At 42.6% G+C, this 19,501-nt stretch overlaps 1 protein-coding gene across 7 annotated transcripts in view; it reads left to right on the top strand.

Moving 5' to 3' along the window:
• Asb8 (ankyrin repeat and SOCS box containing 8) overlaps positions 1 to 19,501 on the top strand; it is a 34,703-nt gene that overhangs the window by 1,992 nt on the left and 13,210 nt on the right. For 4 of the 7 annotated variants that reach the window (XM_042264565.2, XM_042264567.2, XM_042264564.2 and 1 more), the window contains exon 2: positions 18,444 to 18,535. The exons of the other annotated variants lie outside the window; for them this stretch is intronic. The gene's annotated coding sequence lies outside the window, so the exon portion shown is untranslated. The remainder of the gene's footprint in view (positions 1 to 18,443; positions 18,536 to 19,501) is intronic. 7 annotated transcript variants of the gene reach the window in all.

Raw genomic sequence — 19,501 nt, 5'->3', positions numbered from 1 at the left:
AGAGCCTTTATTCAAGCTCAGGCTTGGTCTCTCTATCTGTCCAGTGCAGTGGTGAGAGCAGAGAGCCCCAAGCCCAGGCGGGGTAGGCTTTTTATCATAGCAGAATTTGGGGTGAGGGGATTTCCATGGTTCAGAACCCTAATTAGCTGACAGTTGTCTAGGGGTATCTTGGTTAAAGGGGGAAAAAGGTGTGTGCTAGGCTCCGGGACATCTGACTATTTTATCTAATCTTATCTAAAGGTTAGAATGTTTGGGATGTCAGGTTCTTCCCCTCGATGCTGGTCCAACCCTGGGTGAATCCCCTGATGGTATCAGCTTATGGCTTTTCCTGGATAGGCTCACAGCTGCTTATAAAATAATCACTCAGAGGCTTAATATTAATTACAAACTGTATGGCCTATGGCTCAGGCTTCTTGCTAGCTAGCTCTTATAACTTAATTCAACCCATTTCTATTAATCTATGTATCGCCATGTGTTCCATGGCTTACTTTTTTTTTTTTTGTTTTGTTTTGTTTTGTTTTGTTTTTCAAGACAGGGTTTCTCTGTGTAGCTTTGCACCTTTCCTGGAACTCGCTTTGGAGACCAGGCTGGCCTCGGACTCATAGAGATCTGCCTGCCTCTGCCTCCCGAGTGCTGGGATTAAAGGCATGCGCCACCACCACCACCACCGCCAGCCTCATGGCTTTACCTGTATCCCATTACATGTTGCTCCTTAGAAGGTCGGCTAGCGTCTTCCTCACTCTGCCTTTCTCCTCTCACTATCTCTCTTGGATTTCCCGGCCTGGCTCCATCCTGCCCTGCCATAGGCCAATGCAGCTTTATTTATTAGCCAATGGGAGCAACACATATTCACAGTGTACAGAAAAACATCCCCCAGCAGCAGTGTCTGGGCCCCTAAACCTGTCATGGCAGCTGTGTGGTCAAGCTGTTTTGCCTGCTCCCCCCCAACACTACCAGGCCTAACAGTGAAATACCTTATTTACTTACTTATTTATTGTTAGGGTCCACGAGAAGTCCCATAAAAGACCACCACTCATGATGCAATCAACAAGAGTGTTTATTATACCAGCGTGCTGCGTGTGGAGTCCTTCACCTGTACATACAAAATGGCAATGACCCTGAGAGGGACGTGGAAGCTCCTTTTAAGCATAGCTAAGGGGAATTTCAGGGCCGGTTAGAACATTTTATCTACGATTGGCTTATCCAAGTGCCAATTCTATTAGTACATTTCTTTGGTTAGGGCTAGCAGGATGGGCTAAGGCTATAGCTTTTCCATTCTTGGGCAAGTCTGGACAAGTGCCAGGCTTTGTCCTTATTTGGTTATTGCCTTGAGGTCCCTGTGGGGTGAAGAGAGGAGTTTGCCCAGGCCTAGTACCTGCAATTCTCCTCATCCTTACTGTCAGAGGTATTGGTGATTGATTGCCCTTTGTTCATGGCTTCCTCAGAAACTGTCTGTTCAGTTTCAAGAGGCAAGAATTGAAGCCTAGTTCTTTTTTTTTTTTTTTTTTTTTTTTTTTTTTTTTTTTTTTTTTGGTTTTTTTGAGACAGGGTTTCTCTGTGTAGCTTTGGGGCCTGTCCTGGAACTCACTTGGTACATCACAGAGATCTGCCTGCCTCTGCCTCCCGAGTGCTGGGATTAAAGGCATGCACCACCACAGCCTGGCAAAGCCTAGTTCTTAACTGAGTTATTAGGAGCCTATCATGGTATTTGCCCGGCCTTCTCATCGATTTGTTTATTTTATTCGGGGATTGTACACAGTTCAACTGCACCTGTTGGAGGTCAAAAAGACAATTTGCAGGAGTTGGTTCTCTCCTTTAACCTCAGGTCATCAGGCTTGGCAGCAAGAGCCTTTACACGTTGGAGCCATCCTGCCAGCGGCCGGCCCAGGGGTGGACTTTTGACTGGGATAAAGCAGAAGCCTTTATGTCCCTTGCTCATGTCTTTTCCTATCTGTTCTAAAATCAAACCACACAAGAATGCGCCGCAATATATAACAGAGGATATAAAAAGCTCAGGCTTCTCAGGGCTGCAAAACTGAATCTAATTAAGAACCAAACACGGAGCAGAAAAGAGACTTCCTAGGGACCGGGGTTAGTCTTGAAATAGCCCAAGGTGGCCTGTCTCAGTAAGGCCTCTTGCTTTCCACAAGCTTTACCCAGGTCTCCAGGAAACAGAAGCAAACTTCAAATGAAATTTGCTGGTGACCCTCTGGATCAAGTGAATTAAACTGGGACCAGATTGTCCTCCGAGGGCCATCCCAAGGATCCATCCAGCCCATCCATCGCCATTATTTGCACCCCCCCCACCTCCAGTTGCTTGTATTATTAAAACCCATTCCCTCTTACCAGAGGCGTTAACAGCCCTGCTCGACAGAGCAAGCTATTAGCCATGACACTTACTGTGTGGTAGACAAAAAAAAGTCCACAATTTCACATAATTCACACTGAAATTTCTGATATTTAAGTTTCAACAAGGTCTGTGGGACATAATGCCTCTCTCTTTCATACTTGTGACTTTTATTAGTCTTTGGAGGATATCCTCTTTCATAAAAAAAAATATTGTGGAGAAAGATTCCAAGAACTGGGTATTGTGCATGGAGATGCCATTTTGAAACCTAAAGTTATGATTTGAGGCCTAAGAGAGGAAATAATAGAGATGCAAGAGAGAAAAAAAATTCGTATTGGATTTTGAACTCTGAAGTAGGCTAGCTTTATTCTCTCATCCTCTGGCAAGACGAGAGCCTAGGCAAAATCTGTTTGTTTGATTGTTTGTTTGTTTGTTTGTCTGTTTTGAGACAGGCTTTCTCTACATAGTGCTGGCTGTCCTGGAACTCCCTCTGTAGACCAGGCAGTCCTTGAACTCACAGAGATCCACCTGCCTCTTCCCCCACCCCACCCCAACCCCGCCCCCTCGATGCTGGGATTAAAGGTGTATTCCACCACTGCCCAGATTTTAAGCAAGATTTTAAAGAACTCTTTCCAAGAGTGATGGAGGAATGAAAGGAAAGTGGTGGTGTTTGTTTTTTACTCTTTTTGGGGGGTCCACCACCACCCAGTTCGCAAATAAATTCACACATGGAGGCTTATTCTTAATTAATTAATTAGCTTGGCTTAGTTTCTAGCCAGCTTTCCTTATCTTAAATTGTCCCGTCTATCTTTTGCTTCTGGGCTTTTCTTTTTCTCTTACTTCTGTAAAATCTTACTCTTACTCCTTGGCTTGCTGGGTAGCTGGGTGGCTGGCCCCTGGAGTCCTCCTCCTTCTCTGGCTTCTTCAGCTCCCCTCTTCCCAGATTTCTCCCTCTATATAGTCTCTCTGCCTGACAGCCCCGCCCAACCCTTCTCCTGCCTTGCTACCGGCCAGTTCTTTATTAGACCATTAATTGTTTCAGACAGGCACAGTAACACAGCTTCACAGAGTTAAACAAATGCAACATAAACAAAAGTAACACCCCTTAAAATATTCTACTACAGGAAGGAGCAAGACTGCTCCATCCAGAGGGCCTTGGAAGCCTGGAGACAGTTTTGTGACTGAGTGCTCTGCTTTGAGATACAACCACAGCCCGGCTCGCTGTAGGGTAACCACAAACCCAGAGCTGTATCATGAAGCCATGCTACATTCTCCAGAACAGGGGGATGGCTGCAGTCTCAAACGCTCCCCAACACCACTCCTTCCGAGGTCCACAAACAATACCACACTTCACATTTCCAGCCAGGCGCTTTCCCTTTTGTGCCCTCCTCTCCCCTCTCCCCTACCCCCCCCAACCCACCCCCTACATTCCTCCCCTTTCAGTAATAACAAAGAGTCTTCTAGAAATGCCAGCTCCTAACAAGTGCTGGAGACCTCCCACGCCACCAGCCCTGACTTCTCACTGCTTCCTGCCTTTACTCTTTTTCAGTTTCACAGGAATGGAATCCTGGTAGTTTCCAAATCTTGCCACTTTTGCACAGCGTATTCGTAAAAGGTCATCAGGGTCACGGGGCCCCAGGTTCCTGTCTCATTGTTTTGTTGTATTCTGTTATATGAATGCGCCATATTGCATTTTTCAATTTTTTTTTTTTTTAGATTATAATTACATCTCTCCCCCCTGCCCTTTCCTCCCTCCAAATCCCTCCCATATACTCCTCCTTGCTCTTTTTCAAGTTCATGGCCTCTTTTCTTAATTATGTGTGTGTGTGTGTGTGTGTGTGTGTTCCTGAACACGTAAGTACGACCAGCTCAGTCTGTATAATGTTACTCGTAGGTACTTTTTCAGGGATGACCATTTGGTATTGGATAACCGATCGGTGTGTTCTTCCTGGGGAGCGGGTAGACTTTTCTCCCGCTCGCTCTCAGCATCCCTCAGTGTGAGCTTCTCCCCCATATTGCATTTTACCATATTCTGCTGTCGCATTCGGATGCTGTCAGGGAGTCCTCCTGCTGTTCAAATCAGGCTGTCGCTGGCAGTGCCGCTATGAATATCCTGGCACATGTCTCATGGTGTTTATAACACAGGTTTCTCTAAACTTTATGCGTGGGTGGATTTGCTGAATCACAGACTTCAGCTCTCCTGTAGCCAAGCATCTTACAGTCAACCACCAGGAGAAAAGTTCTCACAGCCCGCTGTCTCAGTCAGGGCTACTGTTACTGCGGTGAAACACCATGGCCTAGGCAGGCTGGGAGGAAAGGCTTTATTCGGCTTATGCTTCCATATCACTTTTCATCATCAAAGGAAATCGGGAGAGGAACTCAAACCAGAGCAGGAACCTGGAGCCAGTAGCTGATGTAAAGGTCATGGAGGGGTGCTGCTTAAGGCTTCTTATCTATGGCTTGCTCAGTCTGTTTTCTTATAGAACCCAGGACCACCAGCCCAGGGATGGCATCATCCATAATGGGCTGTGCCCTCCCCCATCAATCACTAATTAAGAAAATGCCCTACAGGCTGGCCTACAACCTGATGGCATGGAGGCATTTTCTCAGCTGAGGCTCCCTCCTCTCTGATGACTCTAGCTTGGGTCAAGTTGCCATGAAACTAGCCAGTGCACCCACATTCTCTCCAACACTTTGTGTTGCCAGACTTTTATTGATTTGCTTTCTATGGAATTCCAGTTTCTCAGAATAATAATTGTAGCATAGTGGGTGTACATTAAATATTGAGTAAGTCAGAATTTCTTAATTTTCAAGAATAAGAATTTTCTGTTCTGTCTTTTTGTTGCTGATGAGGAGCTTAATTCCACTGCAGCTAAAGAACACTTCGTATATAATTTCAGCCTTTTGAAGTTTGTTGACACCTGAATTAAAGCAAGTTGCTGCTTATAACTCAAGCACATGTAATGTTAAAAAAAAAATGTTACAAGGATATATGTCTATTTGGGAAAGTTTGTTGTTGTTGTTGTTGTTTTTGAGACAGGGTTTCTCTGTGTAGTTTTGGTGCCTGTCCTGGATCTCGCTCTGTAGACCAGCTGGCCTCAAACTCACAGAGATCTGCCTGGCTCTGCCTCCCAAGTTCTGGGATTAAAGGTGTGTACCACCACCGCCCATTTTTAACAAGTTTTTAACAAGTGTGTACATTATTTATAAAACGTCCTATGTCCTAAATGACTTTCTTTACTTATACAACAAGAAAGCATTGTTATCATCTTACTCCATTAAGTTTGTGAGCTTGACCTTGCATGTTCTGGAGTGATGCACATATGACTAATATTTAATTTAATTTAATTTAATAAAATTTAATTAAAAAGTATTTATTTATTTAGTCTTATATGTATGAATTTTTTTCCTTCGTGTATGTGCACCATGTGCCTATCTGGTATGCTCAAAGGTCAGAAGAAGGCATCAGATCCCCTGGTCCTGGAGTTAGGATGGTTGTGAGCCAGCATGTGGGTGCTGGGAATCAAACCTGGGTCCTCTGAAAGAAGAGCTGCTGGGCCATCTTTCCAGCCCTATGATTAAAACACTTGAATTGTCATGTTTTCTGGTGAATTGAATGTCTTTATGATTAGACAGATTTTCTGTTCACTAGTAGTGCTTTTTGCTTTAAAGTCAAATGTTGACTGATATTCATACAATTGTACTTTCTTGTCAGCCTGTCTCAAGTTTTCAGTATGTCCCCATAGACGACTTTTATAGTCACAGTTCCTCTTGTTTTTCTCTTTATTCATTTTGGCATTCCTTGTCTTTTGTCAAGATTAGGTTATTTGTACTTAATATAATTAATTTAACTGTTAAATTTAACATGTAGTTTATATTTGCCTCTTTTTTAATCCACCCTTACCATCTCTGCCCTCTACTTATACTGTACAGACCATGGCATTTATTTCAATTATTGGTAAGATTAAACTGGACTTTATCATCTTGCTACTTGTTTCCTATTCATCCCACCTGACTTTTGTTCATTGACTCTTACTTATTTTCAGCCCTGTGTTTAGATGAAATGCATTTTAAAATGATTCCTTCCTACCTCCACCATTGGCTTTATTAACTCTTCTTTTCCTCCTTGTTTGCTCTGTCATGGTTATTCTTGAGAGGTCCTTTCCCACATAACTGCCTATGATGAGGAAATTTTTCTATTTGTATTTGTCCACTGTGGTAGCCACTAGCCAGATGTGGCTAGTGGGTGACTGAAATGTGACTGCCATAGTTAAGGAACTGAATATTTGGTTTTCTTTGCCTTGAATTCAAAGCAGGTCTTTCTTTGGACTGCCAGCACAAAGACTTAAATTATTAAGTATGAAAGCTAGGCCTCAGTTTAGGCTTGTTCCCAACTAGCTCTTATAACTTAAATTAACCCATTTATATTAATCTACATTCTGCCATGTGGCTCGTTACCCCTCCTCCATACTGTATATCTGACTTCCTTGGTGTCTCAATGGAGAATCCCTGCCTCAGATTCTTCCCAGAATTCCTACCTTGCCTGGAAGTTCTACCTATCCTCTCCTACCTAGCTATTGGCCATCCAGCTATTTGTTAAACTAATCAGAAGGTGCCTTAGGCAGGTGAGGTAAAACAGAGACATATCTTCACATTGTAGTGAAATATTCCATGACATGAATTAGTCTTGCTCTAAATTGCTCTAAATAATAAGCAGCAACGTGTGGGCCCCAAGTACAGAAAGTCACAAGTCAGATGATTGACAGCCAGCCATCAGGAGCTTATATAGAGCAATCGAGCTTCAGTAAGACCAGAAGTGGGTGACTCTGGTCTAATTCCATTCATTTGACTCACTAGCACTGTTTGCTATTTAATTTGAAGTGTTAAATGGGTGTGAGTTTGCAAATGTGCTTTCAATAAAAGTATCCAGTCCTTAGCTAGGGAGTCATGCCCATTGAGAATCCAGCACAGTGGATGGTACAGCTACACAGTCATGCCTGTTGAGTATCCAGCACAGTGGACAGTACAGCTACACAGTTTACAACTTTACCTTCAGCTTATTTTATCCACTTCTTCACGGTGTAAGAATCCTGTGGCAGTGTGCTTTTAATGCCTCCTGTAGCCTTTGAGGTTTTACTATCATATACATTTCATTTACATGTCATAAAACCCCAAATGCCTTATTATTTTATGTTTCTTCCATGCTAAGTCTCACCATGTAGCCCTGGCATTCCTAGAACTCACTATATAGACCAGGCTGGCCTCAATTCTCAGATATCTACCTGCTTCTGCCTCTTGAGTGCTGGGATTATAGTTATGTACCACCATGCTCAGTTTATTTCTATTTTAGTTATTATCTTTTCAAGAAAAAATAATTTTGTAGTTCATCTAAATATAGCACCTTTATCCCTTTATATTGATTCAAATTTCTACCCACTTTAACTTCTGCCAAAAGAACTCCAGCAGGTCTCATTTTTTGTCTTAAAATATCCCACCTTCATTTGAAAGATTATCATTTGTTCTGGGCAGTGATGTCGCACACCTTTAGTCCCAGCACTTGGGAGGCAGAGGCAGGCAGATCTCTGTGTTCAAGGCCAACCTGGTCTACGGACAGTTTCAGAACAGCCAGGGCTACACAGAGAAACTCTGAGGAGGAGGAGGAGGAGGAGGAGGAGGAGGAGGAGGAGGAGGAGGAGGAGGAGGAGGAGGAGGAGGAGGAGGAGAAGGAGGAGAAGGAGGAGGAGGAGGAGGAGGAGGAGGAGGAGGAGGAGGAGGAGGAAGAAGAAGAAGAAGAAGAAGAAGAAGAAGAAGAAGAAGAAGAAGAAGAAGAAGAAGAAGAAGAAGAAGAAGAAGAAAAGAAGAAGAAGAAAAGAAAAAGGAGGAGGGAGGGATGGCTGGATTAGGTAGGTAGGTAGGTAGACAGATAGCTATTGTTTGCTAGGGAAAGAGAAACAACAGACTTCTGGGCTGGCCTTTTCTTTTGCCTTGCATAGATTCTGCAGGAAATATGCCAGTATTATTTTCTTTCTTCTTTATCAAGACTTTACACTTTGCAAGCCATGTGGTCTTTGTGGCAGCTACTCAGCTGTGGGTAGTTGCCCTAAGCCCTAGCTGGCCGGTGCTGCTCTGGGCCCTTGGAATGTGTTCTTAGCTGGCTGCTTCTACATTTCTTCTTCTTCTTCTTTTTTAAAATAACTTTTTAAAAAAGATTTATTTATTTATTATGTATGCCGTGTTCTGCCTGCATGTATGCCTGTATACCAGAAGAGGGCACCGGAAGGCATTACAGATGGTTGTGAGCCACACTGTGGTTGTTGAAAATTGAACTCAGGACCTCTGGAAGAGCAGGGAGTGCTCTTAACCTCTGAGCCACCTCTCCAGCCCCTTATATTTTTTCTTCTCTTTGGTTTTTTATTTGTTTGATTGTAATGTGCTTTGACATAGTTTTCTGTATTCTATCTACATTTAACTGAGCTTCAAATTTGGGGTATTTTTAGTTATTGTTTTTTAAATATTTTTCAGCCCATAATTCTTCTGAAACTTCAGTTACATGTATATTAAACTATTTATTATATACAAAAGTCACTTTTTTTTCTAGTTCCTTCCTTTTTAATCTTTCTGACTTTAGGTTCTCTGATTTTGTTTTCTGTCATCTACAACTTACTCTCAGTTCTTCCTAGAAAATGTTTCATTTTTATTCATTTTAAAATGACATCTTCAGGGCTCTGGCAACTTGAAGACTCAGTTTAAACATTAGACCTTTATATTTATTTGGTTGTACATTTGTATTACAGCCCACATCAAACTTACCTCCTTTCTTCTGTAAATTCAAAACAGGTTTCACAATCCCAGTCTTTAGTACCAGCAACAAAGTACCAGAATACAGCTTATTTTGTAGCTTATTTTGTTCTTAGAATGCCTTCCACTAAAGAAATGTGTGTGTGTGGGGGGGGGTCTCTGATGTGAGGGTAAGAAGGAAATCTGGTTCAGCACGACTCAGGAGCCCGCTTTGGTTCAAACTTCTAGTCAAACTAAGTTGGTTCAAACTTCTAGTCAACCTAAGCAGTTTATTGTAAGCATATTTAAGTACGATACAATTGGGGGAAAGTTTCCTGGTGTCATACAATCCCCTGTGCCCAAGGAGACATAATTACACTGAAACTCTTCTCTGAGTACATGTCACTCCTTGCATGAAGATGGGTTCTAGAGATAGGCTGCATGTGTTATCTTAAGGGCCTGGGAGAGGATCTGGTGTGGTCTTAGTCATACAGATAGTGCAGAGGTCACCTGGAATATCAGCCACCTTTAGTCCTGGTTGTGGGAGCTTGGAGGAGCCCTGGGCCAAACAGATAGCACAAAGGTCACCTAGACTATTAGCCACCCCCAGTTCTGGTTGTAGGAGCTTGGTAAGGCCTGGCCCTACAGATAGACCAGGATATTCCATTCCCAGCCTTCTGAGTGGAAATACAGGTTATACATCTCTCCAATCCTGGTCTCCTTAGGGCTTATGTGTGAGGGTAAGGACCTTTGTGCTTCCAACAAAGAAAGGCAAGATGCTGTGTTCAAAAGTCATTTGAAATAAATCTGTTTGGTTATGTTACCAATTTCATATACACTTAGGTTTATTTATCTCATTGATTCCTAGTTTCTGATTACTCTTTGTAGCTTTTTGGTTTAATTTCCTTCCTGAATATATAGAGTGATTGTAGAGTAAAAAATACACTGGGATGTCTGTTCAGGAGTTAAATAACTCCTGAACATTCCATTCCTTATTCTTTGCCCGCACCTCTCCCTCCCCCATCCCCAATATTCAACATGTGTGTTAAGTTTCTGGAATCGCCTTTCAAGTGCTCCATTTCGAACAAAAGTAGTTTCCATACTCTCTCAAGCACTCAGATTCACACCATCTATTCTGGCAATCATCCTCTTAGCGGTGTAAGCAAATCTCCTCATTATGTCTGTTGTTCACAGTATTCCAGTATATGCAAGACTTTATTTACTTACTCAGCTCCTCCTTGGTTAATAGATATTTGAGGTGTTTACAGCCTTTGCCAGTAAAAATGCCACAAGAACTGCCTGAGTGCATATTTTTTCAAATTTGCACAGATGTATTTTCAGTACAGACTTTCAGCAGAGATTCCCCGGAATATGCGATTGCTGGGTTAAGGGATAAATTCACTCACTTGTAATTCTGTGAACAGTACCACAAGCCCGATTGGAAGCTGCACATCACTTGTTACTTCTACCAGTAACATAGCTGCCAATGTAGGCCCACAATTTTGGTGACACCAAAAGAAATGATACGTCAAAGCAACATAATTTCACTTTCTGTTTCGAATGAGTTGAGTATGTTTTAATAGTTTAAAATCAAATTGTATGAACTTTAGACTCTCTTAAAGGTCAATTACAGGACTTTTAAAATTATTTGTGTTAGCTAATTTTTTCAACTGTATTTCTGTCTGTTTCTAGGAGCTCCTTGGGCATTAGAGAAATTACCTTTTCCTGTGGTGTCTGGTACAAATGCTACGTTCAAAGGACCGTTTTCACTTTGTCCTTTTTAATAGTACTCAGGTCACACAAAATCTGAAATTATGTCCTAGAATTTCACAGCCCTATACTGGCTTTGGACTTAGAGTCATGGAAATGCCCACTACCCCTGTGGACCAATTACAGAGATCCACACACATTTATTTCCCTGTAAGACCTGGAGGTCTTTCATTCTTGCTACACTGTTTAACTGACCTAGGCAGGTTTTATCTTGGGGTATGTTAGAACTATAGATTCTACTTTACCTTCTCCCACCACCCCCAGATAATTGTTGGGGGCACAAAAGCCCATGTGCTCACAGATAGTACTAGGGAAACCAGGAACAGAAACAGGCAGGGTTGTCTTTTCAAAGAAAAAGATGAATAGCCTGTTTTTCCACCCAGAAGGCTGGGAATGGAGGTAGCTAATAGCCTGATGATCTGTGCCATCTGTAGGGTGAGGCCATATCAAGCCCTCACAAACAGGACCCTGGTGGCTAATAGTCTAGGTGACGTTTGCATTATCTGTATGGCCAGGGGCTCCTCCAAGCTCCCACAACCAGGACTGGGGGTGGCTAATAGCCCAGGTGACCTTTGTGCTATCTGTTTGGCCCAGGGCTCCTCCAAGCTCCCACAACCAGGACTAAAGGTGGCTGATATCCCAGGTGACCTCTGCACTATCTGTATGACTAAGACCACACCAGATCCTCCCCAGGCCCTTAAGATAACACATGCAGCCTATCTCTAGAACCCATCTCCATGCAAGGAGTGACATGTACTCAGAGAAGAGTTTCAGTGTAATTATGTCTCCTTGGGTACAGGGGACACAAGTGTACCCACAAAACTTTTCTCCAAGTTGTACTGTATTTAAATTTGCTTACAATAAACCATAGGGGGGTCAAACTCTAGAAGTTTGAACCAACCATGGCTACTGAGTTGTGTTGAGCCGGATTTCCTTCTTGCCTCCCACAAATCAAGGATCTTGACTCTGATGGCACTGATATTTGCAGGGACCCCACCACCACCACCACCACAGACAGTACTCCAACATCCCAAAAGAATTTCTTTTAAAAGTTTTCAATGTTTTATACCTTTATTGAATAGTAAATTTGTACATATTTTAGGTTGATATCTAAACATTTTCTGTTTGCTCTGCCAGTACATCTGTGTATACCAGCTTAGTATGATGGCTTAACATTTTTTTTTTTTTTTTTGGCAAGACAGGCCCCTTTTCTTTGCTTTTTTTCTGGTGTTTTCCTGGATATTCTTGTTTATTTATTTATTTTTTATCTGAACTTAGGAGTCAATTTGTATAACTAAAAATCAAGACGAAAATCAAATGGAATTAGAATTTATTTTTTATTAACATTGTGTGTGTTTTTCATTTTACTTTATGTCCACCTTTATATCTGCAGAGAATGTTAAGAACATTTCTTCATAGAGTTTACTCATTTCTTGTTAACATAGGTAGGGATTTTGCAATTGTAGCTTCTTTGGAAAATTGTATTTTGATGCCCGTTTATGGCTTTCAGAGCTGCTTCTACGCTGGGCCATCTTGTCCTCTGCAGCGCTTTTTCACTGCCCCCCCCCCCGCCCCCGTCCTTTTCTAGATGTACCATCTAATCACATTCTTACAAGCCCAATAGATTTCTTCTTGGCCAGCAAGCGTGGCGGTGCACGCCTGTAAGACCAGAAGAAGAAAGTGGGTTGACAGGAGTTTGAGGCCAGCCTGGACTATACGGCATGTTCCAGGCCAGCCGGAAGTACACAGCAAGACCTTGTCTCCAGAGAGTAAACAAGTACACCACAAGTGCCTCCAGAATCATGGGAAGTGCCACCCCGATGATAGGCATCTTTGTCTTCTTCTAGAAATGAGAACAGCCTCCCATTATCTCTGCATGATTCCAGTACGATACACTAAACAAGAATTGAGATGTTATGAACATAGGCCTTTGTTCTTCTTTTGAAGATTACTTTAGTAGGAACCCATTTTGAAGTTTTCAAATGCTTTTTCAGCATCTGTGGAGATAATAACAAGGCTATATATATATATATATATATATATATATATATCACTTAATTATATTAATAAATGTCCTAACGCTGACCTATCTTTATATTCCTGAAACAATTATGACATTTTGTGCTTTGACTTTATTTCCTAATATTCAGCTTTTTTGCTTTCTCTGTGGGTTTTCTCCCTTGTATTACCTTGTATCTTAGTGGCATTGTAATATTTATATTTAATTGGGAATGTTGAAGTTTTCCTTTGCTTTGCTTTGGAATGGATTTGGGAACAAAGGTTTTCAAGTTTCATTTTCAACCACTTTGGTTACTTTGAAGAAGACTTACTTTTTTATTTATTTATTTCTATTTTTCTAGACAGGGTTTCTCTGTGTAGCTTTGTGCCTTTCCTAGAACTCACTCTGTAGCCCTCGAACTCACAGAGATCTGCCTGCCTCTGCCTCCCGAGTGCTGGGATTAAAGGTGCGTGTGCCGCCACCACCCAGCTGAAGATGATTTTTAAAAATATATATATTTAAATGTATATATAATGTATGTATATATACACACACACATACGCACACATTATAAAATGTATACTGTACAGTGTTTTTCAGCCCTTCATTAAGGTGACAGAGCTCAGCTGGGCATGGTGGCACCCGCCTTTAGTCCCAGCAATTGAGACACACGGAGGAGGCAGATTTCTGTGAGTTAGATACCAGCCTGGTCTACATATTGAATTCAAGGACAGTCAGAGATGCATAGTGAGACCCTGTTTTGAACACACACACACACACATACACACACACACACACACAATGACAAAACTCTCTTTAGCTCTTAAGTGATTTTGATGTTGCTTTTTCCTGGGTGGGGCGGGGGGGGGGGGATCTCCCGCTTTTCTTAATTGGTTCTTGTAATTTTTCAAAACTCTGCTCACTTACCATCCCCTCTAAAAGTCTCCACTGAACTCCCAGGAGGTGCCAAGTCCTTCCCTGGATGTCCACTGAACAGTGTTCATTCTCATGTAAGTCCACTTCATTAAATGACACATTAATGGCAGGACAGCCTCCGCAGGCAAGGGTCTTGGTAAGAGCCCTAGAGCACCTTTGCTTGTCAGCAGTTAGTGTCCAGTGCCAAGCATTGCACTCAACATGGAGTGGGAGCCTCAATAAATAGTTGCTAAGTCTACCTTGAAACGGATTGTCCCAGCCTATCAAGATGGTCTCAACTCATCTTTTTCCCGTCATAATTTTGTAAGTGGCTGGGGTGATATATTGTGTACCCTAATAAACTTGCCTGAGGCTCAGAGGATAGAGTCAGCCACTAGTTTCTTCTACGAAATCCTCAGCCTAAAGAGAGAGTTCCTGTTTCCTCACTCCTTATATACCTTTCTCTGCCACTGCCTGACCTCTATGTCTAATCTAGTGGCTGGCTCTGTCCTCTGATCCTCAGGCAAGTTTTTTATTAGGGAACACAATGTATCACCACAAGTGGCTCCTTAATCCATGCATGAGCTCCCAGGGGCCCGAGGGTTGGGGGAGGAGCCATGTTTCACTACCATCCACTTTGAGCTTGCGATCACCACCAACCCCTACTAATTCTGACATTGAAATATATCAAATTCTCCCACATCTCTGTGGCAGCCATCTTCAGTGCCCATCATTGCTGCCTAGGCTGCTGTTTTCGATTCTTTGATCCTTACCCTGCCCCTGTGTAAAGATTCTCTCCCGGGAAGCCAGGGTGACCCTTTAAAAGTGCAGGCCTACTGATTTACCTGCATGAAACCTATTTGTGGGCTCTGTTGTGGAATATTATTTTAACTGGGCAAAGCTGTGTTACATTTGTTTATGCTGTGGAATAAATATTACTTTAACTGTGTAAAGGTGTGTTTATACTGCATTTAATGATGTAAGGGTGTGTTACACTTGTTTGTGCTGCATTTGTTTAATTATGAAGAGATGTGTTGCTGTTTCACCTTGCCTGATTGGTCTAACTAAAAGAACAGCCAAGCCGGGCAGTGGTGGCGCACGTCTTTAATCCCAGCACTCGGGAGGCAGAGCCAGGTGGATCTCTGTGAGTTTGAAGCCAGCCTGGTCTACAGAATGAGAGCCAGGACAGGCACCAAAACTACACAGAGAAACCCTGTCTCGAAAAAAACAAACAAACAAAAAAGAACAGCCAATAGGTAGGCAGAGAAAAGGTAGTCAGGGCTGGCAGACAGAGAGAATAAGTAGGAGAAGAAGAAGAAAAAGAGAGAGAGAATGGGGAGAAAGAGAGGAACATGCCTGGGAGTAGCCAGGCAGCCAAGAGCCAGACAGACAGGAAAACCGGTGAAAGAAAGATACACAGACAGAAGAAAGGAAAAGGCCCTGAGGCAAAAGGTAGATAAAGAGGAAACAGGCTAATTTAGGTTAAAAGAGCTAGCCAGAAACGAGCCTAAGCTAGGCCGAGCATTCAAAACTAATAAGAAGTCTCCATGTCATGATTTGGGAGCTGGTTGGTGGCCCAAAAGGAAAAGCCTAGTACAGGGCTTCCACCTTCTGGAGACACAGTTCAGAAGCCCCAACACGTCCCCCAGGCTCCACCTGTTCTGGAGTCACCCCATGGTTCTTAGCCTCAGCTTGTGTCAGCAACCTTCCATTCTGGTCTTTCTCTTCTAGCTTCCGGTGCTCTCTGCCTCTCCAAGTCTCGGTGCTCTCCGGCGCTTGATTTGCCTCAGCATCCCTCCTGAACCTTCTCATCTTCAATCTGTTTTCCCCACCCGTCTTCTAGATCTGCACTTGGGAAACTCTCTTGACCTCCCACCCTGAACGATGTCCTTCATCAAATAGTCCTATTACTCTTCAATTTTCTGTCTTGTTCTACTATGCAGTGTAACAAAATCTAATGTGCTGGGTCATTTATAAATAACCAATTTATTCATCACAGTCATGGACATTTGAAGTTCAAGATCGAGATGCTGATTCATGAGCCACTTTCTCATACATCATCATTCTTTTCCTTTAACCTTGCAGAAGGAAAAAGGATCTCTCTGGGGTCTTTTATGAGGATGTTAACCACATTCAGGAGCAATCACTTTCCAGAGGTCTCATCCCCTAATACCATTATCTTAGGGACCAAGATTTCAGTACACACATTTGGAAAGACATATGCATTTAGTTCATTGCACCTTTATCTTATGGAGCATATCACTACTGTGATTTTTTGGGTATGCAAATGATTTTGTAATATTTATTTCTCACATGGAACTGTAATTTCCCTAGCTAGAGTCAGGGGTCATGTTTATCTTGTTCTTGATGGTATCTTCAGCATCTCTCATAGTTAACGGCCATCATAATGGTGTTTAATAAGTATCTGATGAATGGATGGAAGGATAAATGAATGAATCTATCAAAAAACAAAAGTAGTCAATGAGTCAAGGAATGTACTAATCACTGAACTTTGGGGAAGCAGTCTTGAAAGAACAAATCCTCTCTTTGCCCTCCAGGGGGAGACATATTCCTATCAGAATTGGCATGAACCATGCCACACAGAAAACTCTGAGATGGAACCTAATTTACTTCTCAGCCCCCTAGAACGGGTTCCAGACAATCTGCTTGCTTCTTTATTAACACACTCCACGCCAGAGGTTCTCAACCTGTGGGCCATGACCCCTTCATAGGGGTCACCTAAGATCATCAGAAAACACAGATATTTACATTACAGTTCATAATATTAGCACAATTACAGTTATAAAGTAGCAACGAAAATAACTTTAAGGTTGAGGGTCACCACACCATGAGCAACTGTATTAAAGGGTCGCAGCAGCGTTAGGAAGGTTGAGAATTACTGGTCTAGACCATTCAATGGTGCCAGGCAAGTGGGCATTTCGTATCTGTTGTTTCCCTCCATAGTCAATAAAATTTTTTTTTCTGAAAGAATTCATTCATTTTAGTGTTTGTCAGATAATTAAACTTCAATGCTTATGTCTTTGGAAAAAATATAACATGTATGTATTATTTCAATGATATTATTAATGTTAATTGTGTTTTACTGCAATTCTTTTTCAAAATCCCTCAAGCATTCTTTCTCTATGAAGATTTAAATGTTTTGAAATTATTTCTGGTAGTGGAAAATATTGGGATTCTATAGGACAAAAAAACCATGAAAATATAGATGTACAGTGATTTTCACTTAAAAACCTAAATGATTCCTTAATTTCCCTGAGCCCTGGGGAAAATGAAAAGGAAAGCAGGGGGAGGGCACTTGATGTTGGGAGGGTGCCTGTCTCAGGCTGCTTCTGAAAGACGCCCTTGTTTGCTCCCCAGGCGTCCTGGGAGCTCCTCTGGCCGCACACTAATGCTGCTCTGCTTCTACGGAGTGACTCACCCTAATGTGCCTTGTCTTCTTCTAATTTTCTTTCTCTTTATTCTAGCTCCCAAACCCCCTTCTCAGTTTTTCTCTGAGTTCATCCCTTAGCCTTTTTCTTTCTCGGATCAGAGAAGACATCCTAGTGTCCCTGTCTTTGGGAGGTTACTTTTCGGTAGTTCACTTTACCTTAGGCTTGCCGTATACCTTCTGCCTTAGTTATGGCTACTACTGCTGTGATGAAACATTGTAGCCGAAAACAACTTGAGAAAGAAAAAAAAAATTGTTTGGTTTGCATATCTTGAGTCACAGCCTAGTGAGGGAGGCCAAGACAGGAACTCAAAGCAGGTGGGAACCTGGAGGCAGGAGCTGATGCAGAGGCTATGGAGGGGTGCTGCTTACTGGCTTGCTGCACTGCATGGCTTCTCCGGGCTGCTTTTTTTTTTTTTTTTTTTTTTTTTTTTTTGTGTGTGTGTGTGTGTGTGTGTGTGTGTGTGTGTGTGTGTGTGTGTGGCTATATGGTAAGCACCTGTTTAATTTTTTTCTTGAAAATAGATTTTTTTTCATACCATATATTCTGATTATGGTTTCCCCTTCCCCAACTCTTCCCAGATCCTCCCTACCCACCCAAATCTACAATCTTTCTCTCTCTTAGACTACAAACTGAAATATATAATAATAAATAACAATAAATAAATTAAATAAAATAAAAACCAAACAAACAAAAACAGAAAAAAGTGCCAAAGAAAAGGCATAAGAAACACATACAAATTCATAAAAACAAAACTGGGCACCATAATATATAAGCAAAAGATCCATAAGGTTAAAAAAAAAAAGCCTAGACAAAGCATTGTGTGACAAAATACCTCCAAAACTACCAGTGAGTTCCTTTGGTGTTGGCCATCTGCTGCTGGGCATGGGACCTGCCCTAAGTGTTATTTGTATACCCAATGAGGCTCCATTGTAGAAAACTGATTTATCCTCTGTGAGCAGTTATCAATTGGAGATAGCTTCTGGGTTAGGGATGGGGACTTGTGTCTGGCTTCCCCTCCCCACACTAGGACCCCATCTGGCTTAGAGCTGGGTACCGTCTGTGCATGCTGCTAGTCTCTGAGTTTATAGTCGCATCCGTCATATTGTGTCTGGATGGCCTTGTTTCCTTGGTGTCCCCCCCACCCCACCCCTGGCTCTTACAATCTTTCTGCCTTCTCTTTCAGAGTTTCCTGAGCCCCGAGGGGAGGGATTTGATGGAGACATCCCACTTAGGACTGAATGTTCCAAGGTCTCTCACTCTGCACATTCTCCAGTTGTGAGTCTCTGCATTTGTTCCCATCTACTGTAGGAGGAAGATCCTCTGACAGCGGCTGAGAGAGACGCTGATCTATGTATGGCAGAATGCCGTGAGGAGTCATTTCATTGCTATGTTCCTTTAGCAGAACCATGGCGTTAGGTTTTCCTCTAGGTCTATGATGTGTCTAGTCTCAGGTTCTTGGCCATCTGGGCAGTGTGGGGCATAGGTTCCATCTCCTGGAGTGGGCCTTAAATCCAATCAGATCGGGGTCGGTCACTCCCACAAATTTTGTGCTACTATTGCACCAGTATGTCTTGCAGGCCGGCCACCACTTGTAGATCAACGGGTTTGCAGCTGGGGTGCTACTTACCTGTCTCCTTTGGTAGCATGCAGAAAGAGTACCTCCCAGCACCATGAACACGAGGAAGCAGGGATGCTCTAGGTGGGCACCAGCTTGACTTCTCTGTGTTCACTGAGCTATGTAGGTATTGTCTTCAGCAACATGGAGTTGCCAGGTTTGTAGAGAACAACCAGCAGCCTTGGCTATAGCCTGGGTTATTTGTGGGTTTCCAGAGAGCCCCTTTGGCCAACAATTCAATTAGATGTAACCCATTCCTAGCACTGGAGGTTTTATTTGGGGGTTTGCTTTCTTTCTTTTTTTCTTTTTTTTTCTTCTTCTTCTTTTTTTTTTTTTTTTTTTGGTTTTTCGAGACAGGGTTTCTCTGTAGCTTTCACACCTCTCCTGGAACTCACTCTATAGCCCAGGCTGGCCTTGAACTCACAGAGATCTGCCTGCCTCTGCCTCCCGAGTACTGGGATTAAAGGCATGTGCCACCAGCGCCCGGCAGTGGGGTTTGCTTTCTTATCGTACCCAGGACCACCAGACTAGGGGCAACGCCACACCTCAATCACTAATTAGGAAATGCCCTACAGGCTTGTCTACAACCTGATCTTATATTTTCTCAGTTGAGATTTCTTCCTCTC

The sequence above is a fragment of the Peromyscus maniculatus genome, chromosome 20 (assembly GCF_049852395.1).
Source record: "Peromyscus maniculatus bairdii isolate BWxNUB_F1_BW_parent chromosome 20, HU_Pman_BW_mat_3.1, whole genome shotgun sequence".
NCBI classification, from domain to species: Eukaryota; Metazoa; Chordata; class Mammalia; order Rodentia; family Cricetidae; genus Peromyscus; species Peromyscus maniculatus.
The sequence above is the reverse complement of the archived record's forward strand: the minus strand, read 5'-3'. Positions and strand labels throughout refer to the sequence as shown.